Here is a 19919-nt window from a genome sequence, read left to right as displayed (position 1 = left end):
CCTGGTCTTCAAGGCTCATTTAAAGGAGAGCAGAATCGGGGCATTCAAATCTCTGGATAGATGCTGTTCCAGAGGACAGATGCCACAATACAGAATACATGAGTCTGGGGTCCCATCAGATGACATTGTTTAATGGAGGGTATCCAGAGCATACCAACTCTGTCTGATCTTACAGGATGGGCAGAAACAATGGGAGAGAGAGGATCACTCAAATGTCATGAAAAGCTTTGTAGGTGATAACCAGCACCTTGAATTGGACCTGGAGGCCTACCAGTAACCAGTGCAGTTTGCAAAGCAGAGATGTTACGCGGGCATATTGTGGCATGCCCATAACTGCTTTCACCACCACATTCTGAATGATGACAAACTTCTGAATGATTTTCTCATATGTGGATCACTGCAATACCTCTATGAGGTAACCATAGTATAAGTGACTGTGAGAAGGGTCTCACTTTCAAGGAATGGGCACAACTGGTGAATCTGTGCAAATGCCTTTCTGGCTACAGCTCCCACCCACTTGTGAAACACAGGCTGACAGTCCAGGTCTTGTGCACCAGTTCCAGCTGGGGAACTGCCATCCTATTCAGAACTAGAAATGAAAGTCCCTTGATCTAGAAAGTCCATGTACTCATAGCCATTTGGTCTTGCTAGGGTTGATCTTAAGTCTGTTTCTCCCCATCCTAAATGGCCTCCAAGTGCTGGAACAAAACCTTAGCAGCATCATTCAGCCAGATGAGGGTTGAGATATATAGCTGAGTATTAACCCTGAGAATTGATGATACCAGGAACTTAATGGGGAGCCTTCTGTACAAAGCATGTTCTATGTCATCAAGTTATACAACTCTCAGTGCAACCAAGTAAGTAAGTGAGGCATTGTTACATTAGCATTCTGTCTTTACTTAGGAATAACAGTATTTTTAAAAAATCTCTTCTGTGATTCCAAATCAGGCTTAAGATATGAATGTGTGTGTGTGTGAACACAGAAACATGAAAGATAACAACACAGGGCAAACACTGGCTGCTAAAGGCATATTTTGAGCAATAATGTTTTGTAGCTAAACCAGTTCTTATCTCAGCTATTTTTGCTTAATTAGAAAGGCCACATCTTATCACTGCAAATTAGTCTGTTTGTTATTTTTTCTTTTTATTTAAATCTTCTACTGGTCCACAAATCCAGGCCAGCCTACAGCAAAGTAGTTCACATCTTTCTGTGCCAAAAAAGGGCCTCATAACCTATATTACAGTTCAGATGCTTCTAGGGAATTAAAACTTTGCAAACAATGAAAGGATTTAATTGGCCATGGGGAATCTGAAATAGCAGTACTGTACACAACTATTCACCAGTTTTGCTGGGAGTGTTATTTAACACTTGCCTGTAGTCCTATGCAACAGAAATTGATAAAACCTCCAAAGTATGTATCACTGACCAATTTTTTAAATTTCAAATGGGCATGTGTAGTGGTCCATGGTATGCATCTACTATAGATGTCTGTGCAGAATGTTAGAAACTTGTGAGTAATAGGCTGGAATCTGCCATGCGGCCCCAGGAAGAAAAGCATATGGTTCACTGGGGACACACCTAAAACTGCGCTTAAATTTGAGCATTCCAAAAAACTGAAGCACTAAAAATGCAACTTCCTTCATCTTCATCTCAGATCATGCAAATGTTTCTCAGTGCAAAGGTATATTTTGAAAGCTCTGCTTCTTCTTCCAAGTTAAATTAGTTATTCTTGAGAAGAAGACAATTTCTATACATAAAACCTACCTATACTGGTATATACTTGGAAGCCTTCAAGTTTCTTGGGAATTCTAATTACACAAATACACACAGTGTTTACATTTGCGTGCAACTATTAAGCTATTGGAAATCAGAAGCCCTGATTTTTTATTTTTTTATTCCCTATGCATTGCAGAAGGCTTTGAAAATATAAGAAATTTCTAGAATGGATAAAACATCTATTCCCAAATAACAGAAATAATGACCTTCATATAAAGAGACTATATGTAAATTATTGCACCTGAGCTTCATAGGAAGCATGTAGTATTTTTCCTTCCTCTTTCAAGATGGAAAATTTCATTAAAACTTTCTTAGTTGTAATTTCCCATTCAAATTAGATTATATAATCATGATTTGAAGCTGTTTAATATTCCATCTTATTTTGAAACTTGTAAATATAGGTTTCCTATTTGGATGAAATGGGAAGCCATTGTCAACTTTATGATTTGTCTGATCCCTTTACAAAGGGACAAGTGATATGGCTCCACACATATCCAGAAGGCTCATTCATATCACAACTTTCTAAGCTATGGTTGTCAAAACTCTCTGCTACTGTATTATTGGGCAAGAGCACAAACGATGGAGTCTTCCTAATCTTTGATCTGGTAATCCTTGTTTCTTTTTGTGGTACAGATGGAAATCTCTGATGCACAAAAACACATGATCTTTACTGGAGATGAGCAACCTTTGAAGGTCTGTAGCCGCAACTCGGTCTCCCAAACTTTCAGGTGGCTGCAGGGAATTTTTTTGTGATATTTTGACATCAGCAGAAGGGAAAGGCCCAACATTTGGTCTTTTCCAGGTTTTTAAAGATAACAATGGGAGTTTAAAAAAAAAAAATGTACCACCAAAATCTGAGCATTTTGTCAACAAATTTTAGCAACAAGCTTTTTGAGATGCTGGAGCTACACAATGTGTACAGTGGAAGATGGATGTACCATGTGGGATCTGAGTTATCCATTTCTTATCTATATGCACATTTCCTATGTATTTGTTCCATGGTTTTTTTTTTAATCAAAGCAAGCATCTTCAAAAAGACACCAATTATTGATGCTTTTATTTTCAGTCTGAAATGCGTCACAACTTTAAGCTTGCAGAAGAATGATCTTAAAAGTCAGTGACAGTCACTGATGGCTCATTTTTATTTAGTCCCAGAGCCATGTCACACCACAAGAGTTCAATTGGCAAACCATTCCCAACACACTGTAACTCCAACTTGCTTTTCTTTCACTTGGTTTACACCAATTACTCATTATGAACATTTCCAGGAAACTATTTCCACCAGCTGAGTGAATATGAGACAGAAACTGGAAGACAAAGGGAGTGGCAGTCTGTCAGTCTCTTCTAAAAAACAAATCAAGGGAGAAACATGATGCAACGCATATTCCATTGGATGTAAGGTAGAAAACTACCAAGATTCATTGCCATTAACTGGGCCTTGCTTTGAAGGCTATTAATCTACAATCTCCATATGAAGCAAGTATCAAGTAAAATGCAAAGTAAAAGGATACTTAAATATATCATCATAAGAAAAGCGCTCAAGAAGGGTGAGAGATCTTTTAAAAAGGAGATACTAAAATACAAATAATATAGAAAAAAGAGGACAACAGAAGAAGCCAGTTTGTCTATACACGAAGTCTAGAGAAAAACTAAAAACAATAAAGGATGCACAGGACATAGAAGAAGGGAAAGGTAACTGAGTAAAGGTAAGCATAAGTAGCCTATCAAGAGATGATGTTGGAAAAGTTAAAGTTCAGAATAATCTGAGCTTGGTGAAGAAAGTTAAAAGCTTTTTCCGATAAGTGACCGCCCAGAGTCACTTTTTTGTGAGATGGGCGGTATCTAAATTTGAAATATAAATAAATAAATAAATAAATGATGACATTAATGATAATGATCATAAAAAATAGAACCAGTGTATTACAAGTTCAGTGAAAATGGAAAATTGCTAACAGGTAACCAAGAGAATGCACTGCTAAACCCCCATTCTAGATCAATTTTCTCAAATATGAAGCTGTATGTTCCTCTACACAACTAAAAAGGGGCAGGAATTAAGCTTGAGACAGCAACGTGATCAGGCAACTTCTTCAACAGATTGTGGGGAATGCTGTAGACATAATGTAGCTTGATTTCAGTGAAGCATTTGACAATACAATCTATGATGTTCTGGTTGGCAAGCTATTTAAATGTGAGCTGAATATATTAGACATATTAGAAACTAAAAGAGAAACTGAAAAAGCTGAAGAAAAGAAGATTGTAGGGGCTATAACAGTATCAAAGAGAAGGTTATCATATAAAAGGTCAAGACCTGTTCCCTCACACTCCACACTGCAAGACATGGAAAAATGAATTTAAGTTATAATAATATTTAAATTAATAACTGATTATTAGGGGGGGAAACTTCCTAACAGTAAGAGCAGTTTGATAGTGGAATCAATTATCTCGAGAGAGGTGGGTTCCTCTTCACTGGATAGATAGTCATCTGTTACACGTACAAAAAATCAAAAGATGTGTTTTTTACCAAAGCAACCTTAACTCAGCCACACATCACATGCACAGCATATAACTCTATGTAATGCACCTCAATTACTAATTTATTCAATGCTCAGCAATTTCAGCAGCTTGTTCTGAAATATCAGACAGATGCTGAAGATAACACTACTAATAGAAGCACCACTCAAATGATCACAGGGGAAGAGTCTGAATCATATAGCAAAAAGGGAATACTATAATAGCAATTGTTTGGACATCCAATGTGTCTTAGCCATTCTGAATGAAGAACTACAGCAAGAAAAGTAACTTGGACTGATGAAAATTATCCTTATGAGGAGCCGATAGCAAGAAATGTAAAGCAAAGGACATGGTTTACGCTATAACCTTTAGTTTAGAACTAAAGAATTAGTGACCTTCCAAATGTTTTTGGAATATTAACTCTCAAAGTCTGTGAGCATTGATATACTAGCTATGGGTAATGGAAATGTTAGGCCCAAACATCTGGACACCTCAAGTTCTATAGTTCTGCTTTAGTTAGCTATTAATCAGTAAAAATATGAGGTAGTGGGGAAGAATCTGCAGCCGTTGCGATGTTGCTGAACTACAATTTCCAACCCATGGAATAAATATTGTAAAAGCAGCAGTGACAGCTACCTTGGGGGCCCACAAACACAGAAGGGGTCTGGTCGGGCCTTCAATCTTTAAGAACACTAAACCTGGTCACAGTCTTCTGCAGGGCAGGCAGATGCCCACAAAGGCAGCTAAGCATTTGTCTAGGGCAGCATGATGGGAAGATGCTGTATGGAGCAGCAATCAGAAGTGGGCTCTGAGTAAATGTGACAATCAGGCTCTGTGTGTAGTTACTTAGGCAACCACTACACAGTCTCAAAGAGATTCAGAAAAGCTCAGAGAACCCCAAGGACTCCATAGATTCAGAAAAAATAACTCTTTAGTGGTCATCTGTATTTTTAAAGTCCAGGTTTGGGAGCTGTACTACTGATGCAGTGTGCTGGAACTGCTTCAACCTCTGAGAAAGCACCTCCAATCGCCGCTGCTGCTGTTCCTCCCTGAGATTTGACCCCTGGGAGTAGTTGGTATATGCAAATCCCAGGCATCAAACATGTGTTTTCCCTTGAATGTAGCCTGTACCTTTTTGACTGATGATTAATGTTGGGATGGAAAAAAATCCTCTCTAGAGGTTTGCCTTGGGGGCCAGAATGCTGAATTATTCTCCCTGCTTTCAGCACCTCTCAGCCCTGGTGATGTTGGCTGGGGCTGCTAGGACTTATAATTCAACAAATAGTGTTTGCTGCAATATATATCTACCTCATAAAACAATTTCCCTGTTCTACTGCCTATTAAATTCCTATTGGGATTTATGAAAAATCTATGGAGAAAAAAATCATTTCTCACAATGTACTCCACATTTTCAAAATAATCAGCATAAATTTCATTATCCTACTGGATTCTACCATGGAAAATAGGCTAGGTCAAATTTCCCTATTTGTTGCCTTCCAGATATGTTGGAATTGCAGAACTCTGTGTCAGCCTAGTCAACAGCAGCCTGAACACAACTCCTAGAAGATGCCATGTCTAACAGAAGGTTTCTCTAAGTTACCGAGTTCACTAATGATTCAAGACTGGGATACAGATATCTTTGGTGCAAGTCAGGCTCTTAGTCATACCATACTGGTTCTTCAGTTATCATTTCTTTGAAGTGGTTCAGAAAATAAGTAATTCTTATGAGAAAAATGTGAAATTATGGTGCATATTTAGCCTGGAGAAGAAAAGATTGAGCAGAGACATGATAGCACTCCTCAAATACCTAAAGGGCCAGTTAAAGACCTGTTGTCTCTTACCCTAGAGGGCAAGATTAGATCAGATGGGTTGAAGTTACAAGAAAGTTAATTTCAGTTGAATATGGCAAAAGCATGGCTCTGTTGAGCACCATTTTAAAGCATAACAGTCACCATTGCAATATCTTGATTCTGTAATCTTTGATTACAGAGATTATCAATATTTTGTGAGAAGGAACATCTCCTTTTCCCTATACAGAATTTTGCATCATTTAATGTAGGGACCCTTTTGTATTGTTTCAAGGCAATGTTCCTCAGTATTTTATAGCTTGCTATGTAATGTGTGTGTTCACCCTCTGTGTATGAATTCACAACTGGATTCCCACATCTCAAAGGTCAGGAATCCACAGTTAATTAAGCTGTCAAAAATAAATGCTGCTGTCAAAAGGCTTGCTAGTACAGCTTCAAATGTTAACTTGCAGAACAAGAATAGCACGTTTTAATGCTACCAAAAGATAAAGGGAAGTATGTTTGGCTTTCTGTACACATGGAAACTGCTGACCAAACTGAGTGGACAAGTTTAGAAAGTGAGCACTTAAAAAAGATATTTTCAACATTATGTTCAAAACCATTTTCTTTTCTCTTGTTTAATCTATTGCAAAATTTACTCATATTTACCAAAAAGAGTGAGCGAGAGAGAGAGGGAACTCTGAATTTCTGAAAACCTCTAATGACTCATCAACATTTAGCACTGGACCATAAACTGAGGTCACCTGTTCACAGTTTCTTCTGCCAAGCAAAGTGCATTGCTTATTTTTCAATTTAAATTGTAGTCAATATTGCTAAATATGCTCCTACATAGTTACACTGACATATGCAAATTTTATGGAAACCAGACTCCAAATTTATCCCTTTTTTGTGTGTGTAATGCATTTCTTCTCTTAGGGCATGCTTCTTATCCATTTTGTATCTACCTTTTTTATCAGGTCATTTCACAAGTTTAACTCAGGCTTAGCTCATATTTGCCACCAAGTGTACATTCAAGAAGATGTATGCCAATTTGCCCATTGGACAGAATACAGCTCAACAATAAGTTACATTTACAGCACATCTCCTGGAGCAAATCTATCCATGTGGTTGCTAAGAGTTGGCACCAACTTGATGCCACATAATCAATCAATCAATCAATCAATCAATCAATCAATCACAATGTATCTGTTTGACATGTGCAACATTTACATTTTAACATTCTGAGAAAATATAACACCAAAAAAACATAAACCCTTAAAAGAAAAAGAAAATCCTGAATGGCAGTCTGTAAGTGGAGAAACAAATAAACGAACACCATTTCTTTCTTGTAACTATCTTTTCTGAGCTAGGTTGTAACGCCTATTAATCAGTTCTGTCATGTTACTCTTGAAAGCATGAATCTCGTCAGCCATATTGTCAATTCAGTTGTCAGAATACACCCTTGCGCACTTCCACATAATCACTCTCTCCTTACCCTTCCTCTTCACATCTGCATTTATGATAATGCATTTTATGCTGGTCTATGACTGTAATAAAGATTTGATTGATAATGCATTTATAGTAACAAAATGTGAATCACAATCATGGTAGGGAAGTACAAATAGTATTGAATACAGTGGATCTTTATCATTCATTTGTGTATGGACAGCCTCAAGATTCTAATCGTAGACCAGTCTTTCACTGTATCCATCAGTCATTTATTTTTGACAGGTTATCTACAGGTTTGCAAAAACATCATTACCCAGAAGCTAAAACTGCATTGCTGAGATCTGCCTGTAGATAAGTCAACTATTTACATAATCTAAAAACTGCATACCAAAAGCTAAGCTTTATCTTTTCTGCAAAGAATAACATAATGGTGGCCAAAGTGTAGTACAAAGGTCTCCTAAGCTGAAGTTTTAATGTGCAGCTCCCTCAATCACTATCAGAAAGACATCAAGATGAACCCGTGTAAATTTACTCAAAAGTACTCCTTACTCACAGCTTGAATCTTCCCATTTGTAATTGATTATCCTTCACTTTGAAGTTTAAAATGAGAAAATATAAATTAGATCAGGGTCATTTTCCATTAAAGTGCCTTTTGAAAATGAGAGTTTTGATTCAGTATATGTCAATGTGCTCTTAGGATTGTTGTACTCATTCTGAATCAGAAATGAGAAACCCATGCTTTCAAATGGCTACTCAGCCATTAAATTGAGTGGATAGCCTAGTACCAATTGGTATCTCAGCTTAAACATTATTGCCAGAACTATCACAAGAAGACTGAGGTGAGAAGGAACACCATACGTTAAGGGTGAAAGACTGCTTAATACTTTTAACCCATATATTAAGATAATCATAAAATCACAGGCTTGTTGTTGGGTTATATAAACTTGGTGCCAGTGAAAACAGGATCTTTTCAGTTATGGCCCCTGCTCTATGGATTTCCAGAAAATGGTCAAGAGACCCTATATATGATTGTTTTTTAAATGTTTTTTTAAAAAAGGATTTGGGCATTTTGTTTAAATTTTGGATTTAGCTTGCTTTAACAGTTTATTTTTATATTTATTTTATATTTATTTATGACTTTATGAACTCATCTGGGTATTTATGTTTATGCTTTAAGCTAGGAAGCAAAGACTGTAGTGTTGAAAGATAGCTATAAACTTTATCAAATAAATACTTAAATATGATGACTTACTCAACAGAAGTGTGAAATAAGAACATCATCAACAAATAGAACCATACAGTAGGCTTATATTTCATAGTCAAGAGATACAGTTGATTAATTCAAAATGTTGGTTGCATACCAGCAATCTTCTCTATCATAAATGTTCAGCTGCTCTCCAAATACTACAAACACCAAAGGCAGAACATAGAATGAGTTTACTATAAGAAGGTTACATGCTTATATGAAAGAGAATGACTTCATATATCAAATTAGAGAATGAATAATTAAATCCATAGAAGATAATTTTATGCAAACATACAGTACCATGGTCTCCAAAAAATCTTGGCACAGACCTGTGTTAATATTTCCCAAGGGTGCCTGTGCAGACCATGCAGAGGATTCAGAAGGCTTAAGAAGAAGCTTTTGAACTTTACTAATGTGAACTCTCTTTTCATACAAAAGAGAGACATTTGCAATGTAAATTAACTAACCAGGCCAAAGTAGACCAATGTCCATTTTATATTCATAGTGAAAACCCACATGGAACTCTGTAAGGAAATGTCCCAAGAGGGACCAAAGCAAGAACCCAATGGAGCACAGCACTGGTTTTAAAAATGCATTGTTAACACCCTGTCATGATTCTTTTGTCAATAGTACTGTAATACAGAATCTCCAATATAACAGTGCAGTAATATAACTAAGAATACATCAAGTTTTTTTTTCCTAATATTTTTTAATACTATCTGGTTTGGTACCCTTCCAGTTTCCCATTTATTTGACACAAGCTAAACCTTTCATTGTGAAAACGTTATCATGGTAGACTTAGCTATTTTAAGCACATAACGACTATAGAGTAGCCAGCTGACAGAAAACTAGTCATCCCGTTCATGTGGGCAAGAAACAAATACTGTGTGCACTTGGGCAATGGCACCTTAATGAGTTGACTAAGAATATATCTTTTTGGCTGTACACATAACCCTTTGTTTACTCCTTCAAAAAATAATGGGTAGGCAAGCCAGGACATCTTCAATTAACAATAGTTTACAGTTTTGTCCAAACTAAACAATTATAATTGATGGCTTCAAAATAAATCACAATATTAAGCCAAGTTCAAGGCACATGCTTAATATCACTTGTTCTGAAGAAGCTTCCTCTATTGGAACAAAACATGAAATAATAGTTCACGGAAAACTTCCTGTTATATTTGCTTGCACAAACTGAGGAACAAAAGAATTGTGTGCATATCCCAAAGGATCGTTTACTTCAGGCCTTACCTTTGCATGTTTGATACAACAGCCCCTCTAATCCCTTAGTAGCTGTGAAGGTAGTGAAGAGATAGACTTCACGCTTATAGGACAATTGTCTGTTGTGAGGGGGGGGGACTGGTGTACATGCAAATGATTCGGTGTAACTTGGAACCTTCTACCATCAGGATTCCAACTCATATGGAAATGATCATGTGCCGAACTATGGCTAATGCTGTAAGTGTGAAGGCCATCTCTTCACTTATGGCACCAATGTGATTAAGAGAATGGAGGGCCTGCTTACCACTCCTTGCATGCTGGACTGAACATGCAAAGATAATGCCTCAATTGGGGTTTATATCTCACTGATCTATGATACCATTGACTAAGCAAGGCCAATATGGGTATGAGAACCCACTCTTGACCACTCTTTGCAGTGACAGTGGTTGTAAACAAGCACCAAACGTTACACATATTCATGTATAAACAATAGCTGGATTCATAATGCTAAGCTGTGGTTTGTTTTAATTATGGTTTGTTGAGCTGATAGTGCATTTGCTCACATATAACTCTAAATCATAATTTATGAGCCACAATGGCTGAAATCACACATAATTGGCTTAGCAAAATATGCAAATCCAGATAATAGATCAAAGCTCAAATCTATGAAAATGTGACTATTTGTGGCAATTAAATTGAAACTGAACCCTTCCACTCTGCACTGCAATATTTGCTTATTCTATTTTATGCATGATAATCTCATGACAATAAGCCCTTCATGGCTTAGACTGGGTTACTTGAGGGATTGTATCTCTCCAGTTGTTTCTACCCATCCGATCTGGTCAGGCAGGATAGGCATGCTTTGGGTCCTGTTGGCCAAAGAATGCTGGTTGGCCAGGCCTAGATGATGTGCCTTTTATACCACAGTGCCCACTTTATGGAATATTCTCCCTCCAGAGATCAGGATGGCCCCGACTCAGCTGGCCTTTCGTAAGCACCTGGTTCTGTGCTGGGCCTCGGGCCCCAAGTGTGTGCAGGGACCTGCTTCTTGGTTGTGTTAGTGATTTGAGTTGGTTGTTTCTCAGCTGCTTTGTATTTTAACTTTTGCAATGTTTGTAACTGTTTTTATTTCATTTTAATTCTAGTTGCTGCCCAGAGTAACTTGTTGAGAGGGTCAGCCATATAAATTGGATAAATAAATAATCATGGCTTATTTCTTTCTGCCAGTAAACTGCTCAAGTAATCATCTTTTATCTATGTTAAGCCATGGCTTTCTAATTGCACAGCAATTTGAACTTAGACAATATAAAATGACAATCTGCTGCACAAGTCACAAACTTTGCCTATAATGAAGGATAATAATATGACTTAAAAATTAATAGGGTATTTCTTTTATTTTAGATGCAGTTATTTTGCACACATGACAGAGGTGAATAAAGGTTAGCACAATTCTTACTTCTTTGAAGGCAATGCAGGTACTTGCCACCCAATGCAATGTCCCTGATGACTCTACATTTCTTTTAAAACTTGAATGTAGATTTAAAACCTGCTTTATATCAATTGCAGTTTATGAGTTTTGGTTTCTAGTATTTGATCATGATGACATTAATTATAATTGTTTGATTAGAATTGTCACATTTTTTAAAAAATTGAATCCTAGAAGGCAATCCAGGTCCTTGAAGTTGGCCAGCAGTTACCATCTGAGCAAAGGTAATGTCAGAAACAGGCATACAGGTCAGATGGTCAAATGGTCACAACCTTCTCCATTATATTGAAGTATATCATACTCTATTCAAATCCTCTTCCTCTTCCTTTCAAATTTTGCATTGATACATTGAAGTTTTTATGAAAATTTTATAGAAATTTTATGAAAAACAGCATCCTCTTCCACTTCTGGTAAGACGTTTCCACATTTTTGACCATGCATAAATAACCACTATACCTCTGAAAAGGGAAGTGAAAAAGATGCTGTTACAGGTTCTTGTCATTTTTAAAATAGTGAATGAAATTGCAGTTCCCTGATAGTTTCTTTGGCAATCAAGTGAGCACAATTTAATACTACACATTATCTGGTTATTAATTATGAGTAAAATGTTTGCACTTTCAGACATTATGTATCCTGTTATCAATTCAATATTTTCACATTATCCCACAAAATATGTATAAATATAACCATGTCGGATCACCTTCCCTACTGCACTACAGTATTAATTACTTGGTTTATAAATAAAAAATGAACTTAATTGATCAACGTCAAACACTATGTTGCTCATTTGCAGAGCAGAAATGGGCAATTTGTTGTCATCCAGATGTTTGTGAACAGCAGCTCCCAGCCTTTTTCACCATAGTGGCTGGGAGTTGTTGTCTCCAGAAGCACCGGAGGGAGCTTGAAAAGAAAGACAACGTTCCTATTTGTGTTTTCTTTTCCCAATAAATAAACCTTTATGCTCAGGCCCTAGACTGCTAATTTTCTGTCCTACTTCCTTCATATATCATGACATGACAATAATCTACATTTTCTGAGTCATTCTCCCTCCATACATTTACACACAGAGGGCTGAAGGTAGAAAACTTGGCTTACGGTGACATCACTACATTCTCCTGTTCTTCTCTGCAGTAAGTTTTTGGTGGGCAAAAAAGTTTTAAACATGCAAAGCTTATTTGGAGGCTTATGAATATTTTTCTTCTTTATTTTCCTTCTGAAAATGTATGGAAAATTGCAACTCTACAATGTAGCACTTTCCTATCAGATTGTGGTGACAGGACCTCCACATCCTCTCTGAGTCACAAAAAAAGGGCTTAGGCAGACAGACTTCAAATACAGATTTCTGCCACACAGAGTCTCTGTAAATTCTGAAATTTAGCCTTTGTATCCTTAACAGAGAAATGTTTTGTTTTAGGAAAAGGGAATTAAATATTTGTTTTACCAAAATAAATACAAACATTTGTTTTAATATGGACTGAGTGAAACTTAAGTAATTTTTGATAATAGCTTCTTCTTCATTAAACTTTTTTTTTCTTTCATTTTTAGAAGCAGACTAAAGAAAGATCAAACCTGTTCCTTTCGTCAGGTAATGTTCATTCCTATTATAAATATCATGGAAATCACAAAAGCAAAATTCACAGTCGGTGCAACGTTCCAGGGACTTCTTTGCTTCTGTAAGCATAAGTCAGGTTTATCAGATGGAAAACATGACTGGCTGAGATTTATAAAAAGGACAAATCAAGTTGAAAGAGAGGTCCAGGGTAGCATCAACCTACACATCTGATTAAGAAGTATGAAGTATAAGAAGTTTTGTGTCCTCAATATCAATAGGTATAAAATGTGCCATAGTTCTTTGGCAATAATGTGCATGTGTATCTGGTACAGATAAAGACCAAAATAGCTGTTTGAAAATGTGAAGTACGTATAAGAAACAGGAAACACCAATTAGGTCATCTACTCTGGGACTCATAAAAAGATCAAAGTATTAAAGGCTTAATCACAGCCTACATTCCCAATGAACTTTCCATATTCTCATTGCTAGGTTTACCCTTCCTCTCTAGATAGGAACTGGTACATCACAACCACATTCTTCCTCCCAATCTATTTCATCTAGGGTTACCAGACCTCCGGTAAAAGGAGGACATGTCCTCATTTTTCTCCTCATGTCCTCCACCTGGCAGGCATAGCCTTAACATCAAATATTGTCGGGCTTTTTGAGTATCTATTCTTGAGCAGCTTTTCTGGGCAGTGCAGCACTTCTTCCCTAGTAAGTGCTAATGGCAAGTTAACAAGCTCAGCTCTGTGATCTTAATTAGTACCCTCCTAGGGCTTCTGCTGCTGTCTGAAATTGACAAGACTTTAATCAACTGACGCTGAAGGCTTCTGCTTCCTAACTGGCTCTATCCCATTCCTGTGATTAAAAAACCAGTCTTTCTGATGCTGGAAAAACTAACTTCATATACATGTATGTCTAAGTTTTTTTTTTCAGTTTTTCACTGTAATTTTTGTCACAGTTAAGAAGAAAGTTGAACAGTATTTCCTCCTTTCCCCCCATTTGTCCTCCTTTCCAATTGTCTGTGTCCTCCTTTGCCTGTTCAGATATCTGGTAACCCTAGTTGCATCCTATTGCATAATCTACTATAGTAGTGTCAGAGTTACTGAATTTTGGCAATGCTGAGATAGATGAAAGGGTGGGAGACATTTGTACGGGTATTATGAACCCCAAAATATTGGACTTCAGGAAGGTAAGATTCCATTTAGGAGGACCTGTTCAGTTCTAGTTATCCTGAACGCAGTTCATGCAATTGCCAATGACAACTATTTCATTATTTTCTGGTAAATACCTTCAAAGACACTAATGCATCTATTCTTTATACCATATTTTCCTTCTCAAATTGTTTACAAGCCTCTACTTTCCAAGCAAAAGTGAATTAGTAATGCTGATGAAAACGGTTCCATTCATTTTCTGGTAAATAATTTCAGGGTCTGTTCAAGATCTTCAAGATACTCTCACATCTATTTTTTACGGCACAACATTTTCCTTCTCAAGCTTTTGACAAAGCTCTCTACTTTTCATGAGAAGTAGCTAGGTAATGCCATTCCAACCAATAACAGCAAACTTTGATTGGAATAATAGACTTCATATCTCATCATTGCAAGTTAGCACACATGCTACGGCAGCCTTTCCCAACTTAGCAATCTATCAAAATTCCCAGAGAGTGTGGTTGGAGAGATTGTACTATGGTTTCAACACAGCTGATTCAAAAATGAATGAAAGATAATCCTTTGTGTGGTCTTAATTCTTATATAGCTCAAATCAAGGATGGGGAAACTCTAGTCTATGAGCCAGATGAGGACCTCCAGTCTAGAATTCTGAATTTTCTCAAAACACACCTTCCTATAAGTCCAGTTCCAGGTTTTCGCAAATCACACATTAAATTAGCCATTTCTTTTTTCATTCATTCTTTTGTACCTTTGAATCAGTCTTTGCCATTACCTTCTTCCTAAGACAAAGAGAGAGTGACTAGCACAAAGTCACCCAGCTGCCTTTTGCCTAAAGCAAGACTAGAACTCACGGTCTCCTGGTGTCTAGCCTGGTGTCTTTACTACACCTAACTGGGTCTCCAGCCATTTCTATAGATGGCTTGCTTGCTTGCTTATTTATTTATTTATTTATTTATTTAGCCTCCCATCTCCCCCAGAGGGTGGATCTGGGCAGCTTTTCCACATGAAACTTGTTATAGATGACAATGGGTAAGAAGATGTTAGAAGAAGTGTAATTAATTTGTTAAGTTCTCACCAAAAAAATGAATTTTATTAAAATCTCTCATCCCTGTACAGGATTCTAATTTACCAAAGTAATCATTAAATATTCAGCAGATTATATTCTGCCCAGGTACAATTTGGTCCAAGGTGGACAAAAGTAAGTGTTCTATTGATGTAAGAATTCTGTATTACATGCAAATCTGCTTCAGTCTGCTACAGAAAACAGTAACTTATGGTAAAAGTGATATATTTATAGAATGTGAACAGAAGTACATCCTGCAAGAATGTTTTTTTTACACAGTAGATGAAAAAAAAATGCCTGCAGTAGCTTATCAGGTTTGCCTCCAAAAATAAAATCAGCCATGAGATAATTGAAATCATTAGCTGGACTGTACTGAGCTTTGAAAAACAGGCAGCAATCTGTTAAACCCTGTTAGTTCCTTGTTGCTTAACTCCAATTTAAATTAGCACAAACTGAAAACTTAATTTTGGCAGAATGGTCACAGTGGCAATAACTGATTGATTCATACAATTTATCTGAGCACTCAGATATTTTGCATTAGTTTCTAGTCTGAAAGAGAGAATATGAGCACCTCTTTCTATCATGGAAATCCCAACCCCTTTTCCTTCAATTCTATCAGTTCAATAGCAGTTTTCCTTGGCTCTACAGTTGTAATGTCCAAAGCTAGGGTTATTGTTCATATGAAACTGCAGCTGTTCTCAGAACTACCAAGACTTTTTGAAAACAGTATTACCTGGACTTCCAGGGAAGACATGGTAAACTGAAGATGCCTCTGTGAAAGCCGAGTTGACAACCCCGGCAAAGAGTAGATCAGTTCTTTGGAACCTCTCTGGACAAGGAGAGGACGGGAGATCACACACATGTGCTTCGGACAGCTGCTCCTCATGAGGAGACAGCAGGACGGTGGACTCCTGCAGGTTTGGGTACCAGGAGAGGACTCCTGCTTGCAACCACAGTGGAGCCTTTTAAAGGACATTAAGTTTGCAAGCCTCACTTTCTAATCACTTTCAGAAATTGCCTATTAATCATCTTAAAGCTATTAGAGACCTTTGGAATGACAGGTTTGAAAAGTTGCTGGGAGAGTTTAGTTTCAACTCTGAACAAAAGGAAAGTTAACTATAAGCTTAAGAACTTAAAGAATTTGAAATAAACAGCAAAATGCTAAATAAGATTTTGATCTAAGAAAGTTATAAATGGATTAAGGGTCCATTTGGAATATTGACTTTTACTATAAGATTTTGGAATTAACTTTAAAAAATAAATAGCTTCTTGTGGGAACCAGATTTATTTTGGCTATCTTAGGTTCATAACAAAGATAAGCGACTGTATGATTTTAGAAACTGGACACTAGAGGGGACTAAAGATTCTAAGCAGAAGGGAAAAAAAATACAAGCCTGTTCTTGATGTCAGTTAATATTGGGACTTACAAAATGACACAAAACATCATAACATTGGAACTATTAAAGGAAATCTTTGAAGAATGGAGCCAGAAATCAGTAGCTACAATATCAGCAGTGTCAGTAATGATGTCTGACTCTATGGATAGACCATATCTCCCAGATAGACTACTGCAATGCGCTCTACATGGGGCTACACTTGAAGAGTATCCGGAAGCTTCAGCTGGTTCAGAATGCAGCCACATGAGCTATTTTGGGGGTCCGAAGGACCCATATAACACCATTGCTCTGTGAGCTGCACTGGGTACTGGTTTGCTTCCAGGTCCAATTCAAGGTGTTGGTTATCACCTTTAAAGCCCTACATGGCATGGGCCAGGCTACCTGAGGGACCGCCTCTCCCCCACGATTTCAACCCATCCCACCCGATCACACAGAGAGGGCATGCTCCGGACCCCCTCGGCAAAAGAACTCCGACTAGCGGGGTCCAGAAGGCGGGCCTTCTCTGCTGTAGCCCCCACCCTTTGGAACATCTTGCCCCTGGAGGTGAGACAGGCCCCCCCACTCCCAGCCTTTTGGAGGGACTTGAAGACCTGGCTCTGCCATCTGGCCTCCGGTGGGGAGGGAGGTCATCAGATATGGGGTTGGCTAGCCCCCCAGAGGCCTGGTGTTGCTTCCATCGGCCTCCTGGATTTTTCCTCTTCCTTTATTCTGTGCGAGTGTGTTTTTTATAAATTTTAACTATATATTTATTTATTGTTTTAATCTGTTGTAAGCCACCTAGCATCTCCCATTGGGGGGAGATGGGCAGGGATAAGTTTGATAAATAAATAAATAAAATAAAATAAAATAAATATTCAAAAAATGTTAATGAGGGAATGACAGATGTGGAGCAAATTTTGTCTGAGAAGACAAAGTACCAAAAGTAGAACTACAAATGAGAGGCCAAGAGAATGATTTGGAAAAGGATGCTTTATTGGATGTACAAAAGAAACTGGCTGAAGTTTTTAAAGTGAAAGGGGAAATACAAATCACAAATCAAGAGAATGACCTGGAAAATGTTTTCTTTTCGATCTACAAAAGAGGCTTGTTAAACCCTTGAAGACTGTGCAATGGGATAGAGAAGAATGGAAGAGAAATCAAATCCTACGACAGTATTTGAATGAATTAAATATTAAGACTGCTAGAAGTAAAAGGAAAAAAAAATATAAAGTTGGTCTATTTAATCAAGATTAAAATAAGACTTTTTTTGGTAAAGTTCTGGCAATCTTTTATGGAGTTTGCTGATACCAGGATTGAAAAGTTGATGTTTTATGGATTTGCATATAGATAAGGAATGGTATATGGGATGAAGAGATAACTGTTTGTAACCTTATAGGGTTATACTTGTATACTTGTCTATACTTGTTGTAATGAAGGCTGGAAGTCATTTCTTTATATATTTCTTTTCTTTTCCTTTATTATATTCTTTCTTTTCCCTTTCTTTTCTCTTGCAATTTTTATTCATTGTTTCTATTCTCTTTTTAAGTTTAGTTGTATTAGTTTTTATTATTGTAATGAAAATCCTTAATAAAAAATTATATTCAAGGAAGGAAGGAAGCAAGCAAGCAAGCAAGGAAGGAAGGAAACAGTATTGCCTGGTTATGCAAGACAAAGAAAACTTTGTTGATAAGCAAAAACAAGCAATCTGATTGGGCATAATCCTGGCAGACCTCAACCTGCCCCTTTTTTACAGTTCCAAGGAGAAACGGCCTGCAAGCTAGATGCCAGTATCCTAAGACACATGCTGGGCCTCAAGGTGCAACCCAGCACTTACACTTGTCCAGCAAGAACTGGTAGGAATTTAGATTTAGGAGATCTGCATTTCCTTTATAAATTACATACATTACAAAATTCAACTCTTGGTGACTCTGTTGACAAATGCTTAACATAATCATGATGATTATAATCATTGTCCACTCATACCACATGGCTAATATGAAATGTAACTGTGTAAGAGAATGTGAAACTGTCAGATTTGTCTATTCAGGCAGAAAGTCCGGAGTGACAGTAACTCAGGCATTTCAGGACAGTGCAAGAAATTGGGAGATTTAAACAGAAGCCTTCCAGAGTCTATGGGAATGCTGCTGCCACGTGGGCTGAGGGGACATCAACGTAACAGGGGCTACTGGAAGGCAACTGGGTCTGGCACTGGATTTGGTTCCTTGGATTTTGATTACAAGACCCTTTTTGTATCTCCATATTATCTCACTGCAGCAATAAAACACCAAAAGAACAATCCAAAACAACTTTTTGTAATTTAAATCTGGGTTAATTGTTACAATCCATACATAGATTCAAGGATACTTAAACCCACTGAGGCCCGTGGCCTTCAAGCACACAAGTCTTTATTAGATAGCTTGGCCCAATTTCGTGTCCCAATGAGTATCAAACTTTATACCTATTTCACACCTCCTGAAAGCATCCCATTCTGTCATTTTTGTTTTTTCGCCTTGCTTCATATCCTCACAATGACAATAAGCTTGAGTCTTACATATTGAGTCACTTCTGCCTTTTTTTTTTTTTTTGGTCATTTAACAACGCAGTTTTGCTCTTGGCTATTCTTTCTGCTTTAAGGTATCAATTAAGATTTTTTGCTTAATGTATTGTTCTGTTTCCATATTTAAGACAGATATAACCTCATCTATATTTAGACACATAAATAGGTATGCATATTTCTTTCATAATTTTTTTAAGTTTACTGTTATAGACTCCCCTCTTCCCCACACACATTTCTTACATTATGGAGATACACACACACACACACACACACAAATAAATAAATAAAATTAAAGTCCTGAGCTCAATTCTTCACTCTGGGAAACAAAAGATTTGCTGTTGTGCATAAGGGCACATTTGTATTTGTCCTTTAATAATCAGTTTACAAACAACTTCTGCCTGTTTATTATTAGAAGCTGGAGTACTGTATGTTGACAACTAGATTTCTTGCACCCTCTTCATAGGCTGTTTTGACAGGCTTTCTTTATCTCTAGGGGTACAGTACATTATGACAGCCTTCTCCAACTTGGTGTCTTCCACCTATGCTGAACTTCAGGTTTCCAAAGGCTGGGGAAACTAGTTGGAGAAGGCTGTATTAGAGAGTCTTTAAAAGCCAACTATAATTGATTACTCTGTTTGTTGTTGTTGTTGTTGTTTAGTCGTTAAGTCGTGTCCGACTCTTCGTGACCCCATGAACCATATTGCGCCAGGCCTTCCTGTCCTT

The 19919-nt window shown here is 37.3% G+C and overlaps 1 protein-coding gene across 2 annotated transcripts in view; it reads right to left on the bottom strand.

The window, feature by feature from the left end:
- The window catches only part of EPAS1 (endothelial PAS domain protein 1), a 127646-nt gene that overhangs the window by 67683 nt on the left and 40044 nt on the right, over nt 1-19919 (bottom strand). The gene's annotated exons all lie outside the window — the stretch shown is intronic.

This window comes from Python bivittatus, unplaced genomic scaffold, assembly GCF_059951505.1.
Source record: "Python bivittatus isolate LINGU-HERP-01145 unplaced genomic scaffold, Pbiv_v1 ctg000020_np1212, whole genome shotgun sequence".
Taxonomy (NCBI): Eukaryota; Metazoa; Chordata; class Lepidosauria; order Squamata; family Pythonidae; genus Python; species Python bivittatus.
Note: the sequence above shows the minus strand (reverse complement) of the source record. Positions and strands in the feature narration are given on the sequence as shown.